This window comes from Oryzias latipes, chromosome 7, assembly GCF_053564925.1.
Source record: "Oryzias latipes strain Hd-rR chromosome 7, Olatipes_Hd-rR_3.1".
Taxonomy (NCBI): domain Eukaryota; kingdom Metazoa; phylum Chordata; class Actinopteri; order Beloniformes; family Adrianichthyidae; genus Oryzias; species Oryzias latipes.
The window spans coordinates 10,890,449-10,905,246 of record NC_136243.1 but is presented as its reverse complement, the minus strand read 5'-3'; the positions used below and the strand labels follow the sequence as shown (position 1 = coordinate 10,905,246).

At 41.6% G+C, this 14,798-nt stretch overlaps 1 long non-coding RNA gene across 1 annotated transcript in view; it reads right to left on the bottom strand.

Moving 5' to 3' along the window:
* Positions 1-10,572, bottom strand: part of LOC144993900 (uncharacterized) — a 30,890-nt gene extending 20,318 nt beyond the window's left edge. The window contains exon 1 of the long non-coding RNA XR_013657194.1: positions 9,419-10,572. This is a non-coding gene — a long non-coding RNA (uncharacterized LOC144993900). The remainder of the gene's footprint in view (positions 1-9,418) is intronic.
* Positions 10,573-14,798: the final 4,226 nt, after the last annotated feature.

Genomic DNA, 14,798 nt, shown 5'->3' with positions numbered 1-14,798 from the left:
CTTCCTAACGTGCTACACGTGTGTCTCATTGTCTTCCCTATATAAGCAGTGCTTCTTCTCAAGCCAGTGCCAGATTGTCTTTCTTTCATTGTGAGCAATCCAGCCCTTAATTCTCCAGAGTTCCTAGTGCTTTAGTTCCTGCTCTTATTCCTCTTTTTGGACGGCCTCCTGGACAAACACCCCATATCCAACCCTTAAGGGCATTTGGGACTAATGCCACGTGCACACTGGGCATGTGTGGCGTGTTCCAGAGCACACTGAACGTGGGTTTTTTAAGTCGATTTTAGCATTGGGCGTTCACACTGGACTGTCCCTACCCAATATTTGCGCATGTTCGGCACAACCAGTGGAAAGAGGTTTTGTTCGAAATGTCAAAGCAGTGCAAATCTTGTTAATTTTGAAAATGGAAGCCTAAAATGCGCAATTACGTTCGTTTACATACTCTTCATTGGAAATGGTCACTTGAACGCGGGTTTCCGAGCCCAGTGGGAACGTTTAGGTATCGTTGCATAACCCTTTTATTTTGCTTGAGTGTTCGCTACGACTTATCACCTGCAGAATCTCTGTAGAAAAAATGTACATGAACTTTTTTCGCTCCACAGGCTTACCAAATGCTTTACAATCTTGATATTTTGTGCCATCAACCAGCGTGGCCCTTAGAGATTAGTCCTATTTTTCTCACAGACAGCTCGTATCCTCCCATAAGAGCAGTTTCGACCAAGGCTTTAGTGACTCTTGAGTCTAGAGAGAGTCGTACTCAGTTAAGGAAAAACAACTTGGTTTGGTCTCCTTTTATTGGATCTTTTGGTTCAATCCTCTCTTCCGTTGATCAACCCATTATCCTGTCGTCTGTTCGGATGACCCTGTGCTTTTGCACCGGACTAATTCATCCATGTCTTGGCCACTGGCGATACAAATGACCATCAAAAGGACACACACAGACACAAGCCTTCCCACACTCTCAGGGCTTCACACACTCTGCTGTGGATGCTGGTGTAATGTGCTTTGTTGTGTGAAGGTATCAATCAGAGGGGAACAGATTATTAGAGTGTCTGAAAGAGATCAAACAATGTTGCCGTCTGCACCCACACATGGCTGATTTACAGGCAGGCTGATAAAGTACTGCAGCTCTCTGTCAGGGGCTACATGACGGCTCGCCGCGCTCTTAGGATAAATTATTGCAGGGGCCCGCGGTAATGTCTCCCCACCTAGCAACCAGCCAGCCCCGCCGCTGCCAGGGGAGCCCTGCGTCGTCTGCCGTAATGGCGCTGTGTCCAGGGTCAGCAGTTACTGTATGGTGGCGGGGTGGGGGCGTGAACACACACACATACACACATAAATGCAGCCATATTTGAGCGCGGCTTATCATTTGTCTCTACACCTGCCAAAGGAAGCAATGCCAAAAGACACTAGAGGAGGACTGAGTGGACACGGGGGAGGTGCTGATGGCTTGCTGCAATTTTTGCAGAGGAGCAACGTTTTCAAAAAAGTCACACCAGGGCTCCAAACGAGACAGTGCTGACAGAGCGAACGTCCAAAACATTACAGGAAGCAGGTTGTGAAGCTGCACTCGCTTTGACCGTCCCCATCTTACCACTAAACTTCTTTATTGGTGGAGTACTTTTAGAAAAATACACAATGTCTGTCTGAGCTAATCTTTTAGGTGGACTGAGTGAGTGTGACGTCACCCAAAGAAAATGGTTTACTTCCGACTCCAACGTAATTAAGTCAACTTAGTCTCCGATACGGATGTCGCCATGTTGGAACCAGCTATCGTCAGTCAGCAGCACTTGGTCCAAGTCGGTCTGAGTCAATGTTTTTACCACTCTTGCAAATCAGGAGTGAGCTTGTTGGAAGGCCACACCCCTTCCACTTGAAAGCACTTGAAAAACTTGAATAAATTAAACTACAGAAGAATATAAAAAAAAACCATTTGGATTCAGACGGATTCACACTGGTCCGTCTCTGATGCGTTGACACAATAAATAGAATGTTTACATCGCCTTCGTCGTGTCAGCGTCTGACGTCCATCCCAACCATTAAGCAACACAAGCTTTAAACAGTTCTATTTCCACCCCATCGACACAACAGGTTTGCGGCAAAAAAGGCAGAAAAATTAGATTCAGCTCTGGGTTTCAAAATAAAAACTTCTGTTGTACTTTCAGAAAATGTTTTCAAACATTTTATTTTATATTTTCTATATACCTGCCCAACCGATATAACACACGTTAACACCATGGAAAACACTGGCGTCCATTTTTTGAAATGGAGGACAAAAGTTTGGTTTTGGAAGTACAAAGACATAACATCATTTATGACATAAAACATGTATTTGACAAGGACTCAGGGAGGAAGGAGAGGGTGAGGGGACAACAAGCAAAGATGGGGAGAAAAACTCGATCTGATAGGAGAAACCACTCTTCTGAGAGCCAGGGTGTAGGGGTGACATACTGGAGACGCAACAGAGACTATGTCAACTAACTGACGGTCGTGAGACGGACTCCACACGCAACGGAATGGAGGTGCACTGCAGACGGGCTGCAGTAAATCAGGCGTTCGCAAAAACCTGTTGAAAAAAAATGTAGTAAAGCCTAAATGGTTATTCAGACTAACACAAAGACTGAATAGACTAATAGCTGTCCATTTCTTTTTAGAAGTTTATAAGATTTAGCCTTCTTGGAACCAGCGGGTACTTCCTGTTTGGAGCGCGAGGGGGAGGAGTCACTCCTCCCAGGTCTCATTTACTGTCCGTTGATTCAACATACAGAAGCAGTAGACAGAAGTACAGCATAGCAGAGATTAAACACCTCCAACATTACCCAAAGCAAGTCTGCCTGCAAGAGAACTGACGATCACTCACCTGAAAGACACCAGCACAAACTCTAAAGAAACCATTGCTTCTGCATCTCTAATAAGACAGTTTCTAGAATTATTTCTCTGTACTACGGAGTCCTTGTTCTGCAGCAAGTTGGAACATTTACTTCATAGATGCTCAGTTTCTTTTGCAGAATTGAAAATAAGTTCATCTAAGTTCATCTAAAACACAAAGATTTTGAAAGGAAGATTTGAAATGATAAAAAGATTTCTGTCAACTTCCTGCTTCACCTCAGCAGTAAACAAAACACAAACAGGACCTGGTGCAGTGGTAGGGCGGTCGACCTCTGATCAGATTCAGATTCCCACCTTGTCTGCCCAAGTGTCCTTGGGCAAGACACTGAACTTTTTTGAAAACGTTGTTCCTCAAGACACATTGCCTCTGGTGATGATGTGTTGGAGCCAGTGTTCAGCAGTGGAGCCGGATCATTCAGGGAACTTATTATTGGCCACAATTCCTTTTTTAAACTTCTTTTCATTCATATTGAATGAAGGACCATAGATATAGACCGTTTCCACTCTGCGATTGTCGATTCCAATTTTAAATCCAAGCATGGTGCAAGCGTTTTTATTTATTTATTTGAACCTATCCTGTCCAGCAGCTAAATAGATAAGTGCTTGAAGGCCTCTTGTGTTGGACAGGTTTTGCTGTTACAAAAGGGGGTTCTGAATCTCCTGACACGCGAGGTGTATATTTGTATAAGCCCCTATTTGAGGCTAAACTTTATTTTTATTTATTTTTGTTGGGACCAGACGGAAAAAAAAGAATAGAAAAGGACATATTGGTATAAAAAAGGGGAGAAAAAGAGGGTTAAAGAAGTATTATTTGGTTAAATCAATCCCATACCTTTTGGAAGTTGTATATGTAAATAAATAGTATTTGTGTCCAGAAAAAATGAGAACAGAAAGAAATGTAAATAAATAAATTACCACCCTGAAGTGGGTTTCACTTAAAGATGACCCATAACTATTTCATATGCCTCTGAGTTTCTGGCCTTTTATTTACTTAGGTTGGAGTTTGTTTGTTTTTCCTGAACACTGAGCAAGGTCACAGAAAGTGAAATTCACCCAAGAAATTGGGGGAGAGGATGTAGGTCTCCGTAAAAGGGAGAAGGCAAACCACCCGGAGATGGTAAAAGATACATGCTGTTGATGGAGTGTTATGAATTTTTTACCTGGGCTTTTTCCATTAGAGCATTTCAACAGCATCTCTCCATATAGGAGAAAGGAGAAATAAATAAATAACTGAAGGTAAGAAAAAGAAGAAGGAACCCCAAACAACTAAAAAATACATTTTATTTCCTCCGGCTGAGGTGTTTCATGCATTCGGGAGTTCAGAAAATGGCTTTGGCAAGCTGTCTGCCATTTTAGTTGTGACTGGGTGATTGCCCCCCCCACCCCCCTTTCTGTGTTATCTCGCTCAAAGCAGTGCCATCCCTCCATTGTAATAATGCCGCTTCCCAGCAGCCCTTGGAATGACCTTTCTTTAATTAACTGCATTTTGATGAGCAGATCTACATAGAATGTGAAGGTTAATTAATGAAGTATCACTGCTTAGTCTTAAAACCATCACCTAGCGGATGACAGCCAGCCCACCACTCTCAATTTTACCCCCCGATCTCATTAGCAAGGGAAGGCCAATGGACAGCTCGGCTCTGGCCAGTGGATATCATATAAATTGTATCAAAGACGGGCTCTTTGATATCCTTCATCTGCCTTTGTGAGGCCATATTCTGACTCTTCACTTTAAATAATAAATGAAAAAAACTCGCAAACACATCCGTGTGCGTCAGTGTTTTCCTATGAGGTTTGAATTTAGGCTGCATAAATAATTCAAATGAAGGTAAAATAATATTTCAATTAAGATCCGTGTAATCTGTTCCCTGCAAGCAAATACATGATGGATGGTGATGGATAATTCTTGTATTATTGCACAGTTTCATCTTGATAAGCTTTTGGTTTCCGTGTGATTTCATTTCACGGCGCCTTCCAGTATTGCTTATCGTTGCAATTTGGAAAGAGGATCCACGCTCGCAAACGTTGACCACACGGCTAAAAGTGTCTGTGTGGCGGCTTGAAAGGTGGAGGGACAAGGAGCAGGGGTCTTTGGTTACCACGCCTCCCATTAATTCCCGTCCCATCCTGTGGAGAGTGGAGGCCGCTGTCACCCAAGAGCATTTGTGGCACTTTTTGTGAATTTTTTTGAGCTAATGTTCTGCAGGGAGTTAAATCCTTTTAAGGTAAATCTGTTTGCAGAGTTCACTGAGAGGGAATAGTTTTACGTAAACATCTAAAAACTTCATGGCCCAACTGTTTTTTATATTTTTATTTTTTTACTCAAGGTTTACCACAATAGTTAGATTAAGCTACTAGAATATTCCCCTCCCTTTAAAGAGCGAGATGTCACCTTTTTAGGTACACCACTTATTGACCTTCCCGAGTTTGTCGATGAGGAAGAAAATGACAAAATTTAATGTAAAATGAATCTGTTTATTAAATAGTTGGTTCAAAGTTGTACCACACTCTGGGTTGTCATACAGCAATGTATAAAGGAACGACACCCCCAAATCTGCTTGTGCGGAGAAGACAATAAAGAATCTGTTGAAGAGTTTTCTTGACTTTTGTTGCTCTTCTGTTGTGCAGAATTTTGATCATAGACATAGACCTTTCATTTACTGTTTATAAGAACTGGACAGAGTGAGGGAGATCTCATCCATAGAAAATGACTCACTTCCGGCTCCAATGAAATGACATCAATTTCACGATATAAATGTCGCCATATTGGAGCCGGTCATCATCGGTAAAAGCCGTGTCACATAGCCACTATGAACCTTTTTGTGCAATTTCAATGTATGAAATTTTAGTCTTTTTTTGATACATGCGTGGATGCATACAGAAATTTGTGGCTTTCCACGACCGTTCCACGTATGTCTAACGGACTTTTCACACATTCACCAGCAATGTTTAACTTTTATATGGCGTATATGCGCACATATCCTCTTAAAATTACGTAACTGACACACGGATCACTGATAAATTGCATATAAACAGCACAATAATCATGCACGGTTTACTGTCTACGTGTTCTTTGTGTAGTTTCTTCGTACGTCTTCCGTGGTTTTAATGTGGTTCATTCATGATACATCTGTGAAAATTTCTCTTAAGACCACAAATTTCCTCACTTTTTCCGTGTATATTCATGTATGACCAATTTTTATTCGTGCAATATGCCCAAAATGTACATGGTGTGACCTCTAGCTGTGATTGGTCCGGATCAGTCTGAGTCTACATTTCTATGGCAACCACTCTCTCCAATCAAGGGTGAGCTTGTTGGAAGGCCACTCCCCTGACAAATATAATGACAAATTAGTAGCTGTTTATTTCTATTTAGAAGTCTGTGGGATTTTCGCTTTTTGGAACCAGTGGGTACTTCCAGTTTGGAATGCCAGGGGGGAGGGGTCTAGTTCTCTGTACCAGGGGTCTACAACCCGAAGCTCCAGAGCCACATGAGGCTCTTTTATACCTCCATTGGGGCTATTTGGCTTTGGAGAAGAAGGCTGATACCTCAGTAAATAATGGCTTTGTTAGTTAAGCTTCATCATTTATGTAAATTGTGGCGATCTTACATGAGTAAAAAAAAGTATTTATTTTTTATTTTAAACCACTGCTGACATTACACTAAATGAAGAGGCACTGAGAGCTTTACTGTTCTGCCAAAATTCACACATCAGACAAACTGAACGAAATGATGTCAGAGTGGTTTGTTATTAGAATAAGTTTTAACTCATATTCTGTCTAGATTGTTCTGAGGAAAGGTTCATGAAGTATAATTGCAAATCGTTTAACTGTATCAGTAGAAGTGCTTACTACTTATTTGATGCAGAATGCATTTTATTTTGAAAAGAACTAGCATCTGATGCTGTCAAAAGTAAAATGAGGTAAAATTGTTTAATACAGAAAAAAACAATACTTTTATAATTTAATATTGCAAAATTGCTTACGCTACATTTGGTAAATTAATGGCTTAACATAACTGAGTATTTTTATAAACATTTAAGTGGCTCTTGACCAAACTGGACCAAATGTTTTTCTTGCATTAAAGGTTGCAGACCTCTGTCTTACACAGTCAATGGTACCTTCACTAGATGGCTCATCACCTATATCACATGTGTCAAACTCAAGGCCCGGGGGCCAAATGTGGCCCGCCATGTCATTTTATGTGGAGAGCATAAACGTTTTTAATTTCTTAAAATAAAAAAATAAAAATTGGTGTGTATTTATTCATATCTTGGGAGAATTTGACTTGAAATATAAAATTGGGCAACATACATTAGGACTTAAACACTGTCCATATAACCTAACCTGACATAATCAAATGTAAAAAGGATTTATGTTAGAGTAACAAGCACACATGTTTTCTATGCAACTGCAATTGTCAATTTAAAAAGGTATAATAAATAAATAATGAGTTACTTAACATTAAGGACTAGTTACATATATTTTAATGTTATATACATTTAGTTACATGTATAAGTTGTATCTGGCCCTTTGAGGGCAGCCACTATGTGGCCTTCAGTGAAAATGAGTTTGACACCCCTGACCTATAGGGTTCTGGAAGGTGAAACTGGGGCCTGAGGTGGAGCGGACACACTTACCACAGTTTACTCCACCACTCCACCCATCTAAACAACAAGCTAAAAACAACCAAATTAACGGGACAAAGTAAAGATCAACCAACCAGATTTCCATCTTTTTTTCTATTTCTTTTTATTATTTTAAATCTTATTATTGTCATTGTATGTCATTATGTTGGATGTGTCAGGGTTTTGAGGGCATTGTGTGTCTTCTATTTCATCTTTCTTTCTTTTAAAAGTTGATTCTTTGTTTTCCTTTTGGTTTTTAATTTAAAAGAGGCTTATACTCTGTATGGCACTTTGTGGTACTAATGCATGAACCGTTTCTTTTATAAATAAAGTTTGCTTTGAATTTAAAAGAGAACTCGTTTTGATGTAGAAATTTAAAAATCCAAATGATTGATTAAAAATATTACACACCCCTAAATGCATACACACACACTCTTGTGAAACGAAAAAAACAAAAAATGTGGGGGAAAAAAGTTTTTGACACCAGACTGTACATATTTTTACAAACCCCACCTTTGACCCTCCATGTGGCTGATTCTAAAGACATTTTTTTTTCATTCGGTCAAGCTTTTTGCTAATTTTGCAACCACCTGCTTTGTATTTGTTTTGAATATTTACTTTATCTTACTTTTTTTGTTTTATTTAATCGTTTTATTGTAAAGAACTTCGTGAGTTTATCTGTAAAAAGTCCTAAATAAATTCTTCTTTTGTTTGTGTAAAGTAAAACTTTCAAATATGAAAGTTTTTGGGATATGTCCTTGTCACCAACCCCTAGTGGTCTATTGAGGAACTGCAAAATTCGACACTTCCAGGTTTGAGTCAAACTTTTGACTCCAAAAAAGTGTCACGACGCGTCAGACTCACGAGTCTCTGCGTTTCTGCACAGCCTGACGGTGCACAAAATTTCATCAGTCCGGTCGTTTTGGTGCGCTCACCGCGGCACGAACGTTGACAAATATCATCGGGCTGTTGGGGTGCCGATAACCTTCCAAACAAAGTCCCCGCTGTCCACCGGTCACTACCGGAGCCAGAAAGTTATCAAATGTTTAAACAGCAGACACGTCAGTTTTTAAGGCTGTTTCTATTTCTGTCATCGCCAGATTTTCCTCCGCTTGTTTTGTTTCTTTACCTAATTTTCAAGCCCACTGACAACAGTTTGGGGGCGGCAAAGTAAACCCCCGTTTTGTTCCTCATGAATGTTTCAGTCGGTGTCTGTGTAAACTCGACCGCTAATTGGTGTAACTTTTTTTTTTTTTTTTTCTGCTGCCGGTGCGTCGTCTTCAGGGATGACTGTCAGGTAAACTTTCCATACAGAAGTGCTTCTTCCCGCTCAAGCGTCTATCTGATTCCCCTTTCAGCTCTCCGAGTGACACCCCAACTAAAAAGCCGCCACAAACGCTTTCCCGCGCGCGCCGCTGTCACCAAAGACAACTGGGGAATGTTTTTTGGGGGAGTTTGAAACAAAATAGCTGGTGCAGCATTTCCCCGTTTGCGTCTGAAATCTTTGACACTAGAGGATTTTTTTCCCCCTTTTTTATAAACGGGGTGGTGGAAGGAGGTGCGTGGAACGAGCTGTTGGAGGAGGGGGCCCCTGCGCTACGCTCATGCTGACAGGGATCCTCCCTGTAGCGCCTGCTTTTTTTCCCATTAGTTCCTGACTCACTTTCTTGCCCTCCAGACCCGCAGAGTGAGGAAGATTTAAGTGGCCAGTCAAGTGAAATCCCTAAGGTTTGGCAGGTGTGAGGTCTGGCTTCATTATCTACAGACACCTCTGTCCAATTATGAGCCTTGCTCCCTCTGTGACGATGAGGATGCTGTGTGTGTGTGTGTGTGTGTGTGTGTGTGTGTGTGTGTGTGTGTGTGTGTGGGGCATGAATAAGCCAGCCCCTTAGTTATCTCACCAACGCCCAAGATTTCCACCGCCATCATGACATCATTGACAATTTCACCATAAAAAAAACAAAAAAAAAACAAAAAGGTGACTTTTGCGCCTGGCGTGTGCATCGCACCACCTCTCCTTTGCATTGCCACGCTCCAAATGAGCAAAAGCCTCTGCAAAATTCCCAAATCTGCACGACTCATGACAGGAAGTAACTACCAAAACCGTCTTTGCTCCAATTATTAGGGCCTGCAGTATGAGGAAGCGCCTCAAGACCTGCAAAAAAAAAAAAAGAAAAACTGGAAATCCAGAGATCCAAGGATCAGACGCTGGTTGTCATATATCCCAGTGACTTCTCCATTCTGCTGACCCACTGGTTCCAAAATGCCATCCACCACAGAAACTGGAGCGGTGGATTTTATGCTGCTTAAAATAAGCAAGTAGAGGTTCTCTCCCTCTGAGCTGATTTTGGACTCCCCCTGCTGGTGATGCAACAGAACACAAGCAGGGAAGGCTCTGACCGCAGGGGTCTCCGACTCCAGGCCTCGGGGACCGGCATCCTGCTGGTTTCTAAGACATTCTGCCTCACCTGCTGCTGATTACCTGGATCAGGTGTGTTCAGCCAATGAGGAGCTTCAATAGCAGGTTGGTTGGAAAACATGTAAGACACTGTTCCCCAAGCGCTGTTCCTGCAGCTCAAAAGGAAATATGCTTCAGAGTTTGAAGCATTGATGGCCACATTTGTACATGAAGCATTAACCCTTTGACACCAGAGCTATGTCAAAGAACATATTTTGTTTAGATTTTGCCAGCAACATGTCAGTTGTTAAAGGGTTACTAACTAAAGTCACTAATGACATCCTGATGCAGAGTGATGCTACTGATCTGTGCTACTGCTACTGGACTTGACCGCAGCCTTTGACACCATCACGTCCTCTTGGACAGGTGTGAAGGAAATTGTTTAATTATTATCATTGTTTAAATATATTTGTTCAAATGTTAACTCAGATTGACCTTTTTTACCTTTTTATAAAACAGTTGTGTGTTTATTCATCTGCTTCTCATCCCAGCAAGGATGAGGGGGTTTTACGACACACTGTCCTGAGCTGATAAGGAATACTGTTTGAACTTAGAATCCACCAAAAGGGGTCAATATACGACAGCCCCGAATGAACTTTTCTCTTTGTCTTGAAATAGTAACCCCCTTCTTGTGTTCTTAATAAAAGCAGCACGAGGAGAGGCAGATCCTTTGAGAAGAGAAGCGTGGTAGACGTTTTCTGTCACACTTGCTTTTCTCCCTCGTGCATGAGAAACCTGATTCTTGTTGTGGTCTGTTGTTTATAATTGTGTTTTTCTTTAATGTCTAGATGCATTTATCTGACAACAGGATTAAAAAACTGGGTTGGGGTTTCCGGTTCTGCTTTAAACTGGTTCTCCTCTTAACTGACTGGTAGATCTTTTTCTGTCGTTTTTCAAAGTTTTAGTCCTCTTCTGCATCCCTCACTTCAAGGCTCAGTTTTGGGACCTTTATTATTTGTTTTATATCTGTTCTGTATATTAGTTCTTGTAATGATATTTCTTATCATTTCTATGCTGATGATGTTCAGCTCTATGTGTCTTTTAAACACCAGGATGCTTTTAAAACAGGGATTTTACGCAGGTGTCTGGATTCAGTCAAGAGTTGGATGAATGATAATTTTCTCCAACTAAATGAAGCCAAAGCTGAGGTCCTAGTCTGTGCTCCTGACAGTTGCCTCCCCCAGATAGTCCAGTGGCTCGGTCCACTTGCTTCCTCTATCAAGCCCTCTGTCAGGAACCCTGGGGTGACTCTCGACCCAGTTTTATCCCTTGACTCTCGTGTCGGGTCAGTGTTCGTTCTTGTTTTTGTTATTTTAAAAACATTGCAAAACTGAGTCCAATCTCCTGAGATGGAGATGCTCATCCACGCTTTTATATCTTCTCTTCTGGATTACTGCAACTCCATCCCCACATGTTTATGTAAAAAATATCTAGAACGGCTCCAGGTTGTCCAGAACGCTGCTGCAAGGCTTTTAACTGATTCGTCCAAGTTTTCACACGTCACCCCGTTATTAGCCCAGCTGCACTGGCTCCCCATCCGGTTCCGAGTGCATTTTAAAATCCTGGTTTTTACATACACAGCTCTTAATAACGAAGCTCCGGTCTACATAAAAGACCTTTTGCAGCCGTACACTCCCAGCAGGTCCCTGAGGTCATGTGACCAGGTTTGCTGGTTGTTAAGAGAACCTGGTTAAAAACTAAAGGTGACAGAGTCTTTGCAGCAGCGGCTCCATCGCTCTGGAACTCCCTTCCCCTCAGCCTCAGATCTGCAGACTCAGTGTTTTCTTTAAAAAGCAGCTAAAAATCTTTTTTTAAATTGCTTAATTCTTTTATATTCTGTGTTTTATTGTGTTTTACCATGTTTTACTATGAAGCACTTTGTGATTTTTATCTTGAAAGGTGCTTTACAAATAAAGTTTATTATTATTATTATTATTAAACACGTTCTGTCGTGTCTAAAAGAACACAGTTTCTTTTGTTCTTTTTTTTTTTGAGCAGACTGCATTTTCTCACCTACAGGATTCCTGGTACGTCCTTGTTTCTCCAAAACTGCAGAACCTTCAACCTTAGGTTGACCCGGGCGACCCTGGTGTCTTTATCCGTGCGTGTCAGCATGAACTGGGGGAAGTTATTCACCTTTCTCCTCTCTTCATCATGCATGGATGCCTTTGTTATGGTTCCAGTCATGAACTCGGTTCTCTTTTGACTAGAAATTGATGTTCTTGATTTTGACTTTGATTCCACTTGGGGGCAGGTGGTCGCTCTGATGAGTTCTGCTGATTTCCTCCCATTAAAGGGAGTTTGTTGGAACACAGTGTGAAGCAACACACAAAACACAAAAAAATAATCATCTACTGGCCAACAAAAAAATAACTCTAAAACTAACCCAATCTGAATAGAATTAGCAGATTTTCCGCACTACGAGGCACAACTAAAACCTTTCAATCTTTTTTTTAAAAAATGACGGAACGCCTAATAATCCAGAACACCTTATGTATGGACTAATTCTGCAGCGAACGAGGTTGGTTGTTATTGTCAATTAGCTAATGTGTCTAACGTATAGCAGTGTCAGACTGTGGTGTTTTTTTTTTTACTAACAAGATTGGGAGTTATCGCAGTCACAATGGCGTTTGTTTTAGCGGTATCAGGTTGGGCGTTCTTGTGTATTGGTTATACGCTAACACGGCTAACGTGTAGCGTGTTACAAACAAAACCTTGAGTTACTGTGAATGCAGTTAACCCTTGTGCTATCCTAGGCACTTTAACATTGGGAGTTGGGTCATCTGGACCCACTAGACAGTGCGCTGAACCTTTTTTCTTCAATGATTTGTGATCTTCACTGGTGTCCATGGATTACATGAAATCTTTCCACCTTTATCCACCTTTGTCATGGTAGGGAGAACACGTCAATGTGAGGGTGGGGTCATCTAAGACAGTGTTTTTCAACCTTTTTTGAGCCACGGCACACTTTAACCTTGACAAAAATCCCGCGGCACACCAGCATCCCAAAAAAAAAAAAAAAAAGGCAGAAACTCATAGTCTGTTTTGATCTACAGCCGCCGCCCCCCCCCCCCCCCCCCCCCCCCCCCCCGGCAATCTGACGTGCATTTTTGTGATAATTGTGGCAGAAAAAGCAGGAAGTTGCAGATGTTTTTCTAAAAGATGTAATAAAAGTTAAGTTACATACAAACTGTATGTTCGTTGTGTTTTCACGACGCTGTCCCTTTAAGCCAATGCATCATGGGAGATGTAGTGTGAAAACTGCGACAAAACGGCAGAAAGACTCGCGTCTCTGAGCTTCATGGTTTTGTTCACTTGTTCCACGGTCTGATACCGGATTCTGTGGAAAGCTACACCGCTAAAGACGAGCTTTAGCTGGAGTTTTTGTCGGAACTGACTGAGTTATGAGCTAAATTGGAACAAGGAAGTGGAGACTTTAACCACTTCTGATTGGTCAGACTGATGACATGTGATTAAGCCTTCAAGAATGATTGGTGGAGTCGTGGAGACAGTAAAAGCTGCGGGACTTTTCCTTACACAGTTATAGCTGCAGCTATTTCGCGTTACCGTCATTCTTATGAAAATGTCTTTAATAGAATCAAATAAACACAAAGAAAAAAGTATTTTATGATCGTTTATAGTCCTAACTACTCAGTGTTTTATCAGGACCTGTTTGGATGAACAAAGAGCTGATTTCCTGGAGATGGGAAATGCTTTTAGATCAGTTAATGAGGGCAATTTTCCACGGCACACTTGACCATCTCCCACGGCACACTAGTGTGCCGCGGCACACTGGTTGAAAAACACTGATCTAAGATACCACAAGGGTTAAAACTGTTCAATTTACTGACGGACTTGTCTCTGACTCTTTTGTCTTGCTTGATGCACCTCATAGTTCGGTGCACCTTATTTATGATTATATATATACATCAGAACATGCAAAGTTTGCCAAAATGTTGTTTGTTTTTTTTGCTTTGTTTGATGTTCTGCTTGTATATATAACTTGGAAGCTCTGGAAAGGGAAGTGACCGTATGACCGAACGGTTGAAATCTTGATCTGTAGTGCGGCGTGCGTATCCCTTGTGCTATCTTGTGGGGTCCAGATGATCCCACCCTTACATTGACGTGTTAATCCTACCATGACACAGGTGGATAAAGCTGAAGAGGATTTCATGTAATCCATGGACACCAGTGAAGATCACAAATCAGGTTCAACGCACTGTCTTGTGGGGTCTAGATGACCCCACTCCCAACGTTAAAGTACCTTGGATAGCAAAAGGGGTATTTGAGACGCTTGCCGTCCTTTGCCGGATTCCCGCAGCCTCCCCTGCGGTCAGCCTGCCCTCTTCTGCAGCCTTATCATCTGCATCAGTTAGTGCATACAAAGACCAGGGCACTGATTTGTTTGTAGGCGAGCACGGGTGCTTTTTTGTGGTGCCTACCCCTCCCCACACCCCCTTGTGATGAAGTGGGAGTGTCAGAGTCTTCCCACAGTTTGGCTCCGTTTTATCCAACGCTGAGATGGCAGCTGTTTGACCAAAGGAATTCATACATGTGTGCATGATTTATATTACAGCTGCAAACAAATCTGGGGCATCTTTGGCTGCTTCTATTCAATGTGACACAAACATAAGGCGGTGCTGCCTCCTGAGCTAAATAGGATGTAAGAAAGGGATCTTCGTCGGCTTTCATTTACACACAAACCCAGATAACTTGAATAAAATGGGTTACTTTCAACGGGATAAAATGTGTTTGGAACACCTTTGGTGAACAAATTTTGTGCTTGTCAATTGAAAAAATGTGCTTAACTGTTGGAAATCACC